Genomic DNA, 277 nt, shown 5'->3' on the forward strand with positions numbered 1-277 from the left:
GTGAGGACGGATGCACACGGAAGACTTACATTCTGGCCATGCCAGTGCGTGGGCCTTCCATAAAGACGGTCACTGTGACCGCCTCCGGAAGGGGATCTGATACCATCCCTGCAGCGAGAGAGCGCATCTCTCGGACAAAGTCCACCAACTCCTTGTTGCGCTATCGGGCGGGAAGGAAACGAGATCGTACGCGATATACCTGATTAGGCGGCGAGAACACTGAGAGCTGCAAGTTCAGCTCCGCCCAGGAGGGAAACGCAGCTTCGACCGAAGTGCC

Source organism: Plasmopara halstedii (genome assembly GCF_900000015.1).
Source record: "Plasmopara halstedii genome assembly, contig: Scaffold_671, whole genome shotgun sequence".
NCBI classification, from domain to species: domain Eukaryota; phylum Oomycota; class Peronosporomycetes; order Peronosporales; family Peronosporaceae; genus Plasmopara; species Plasmopara halstedii.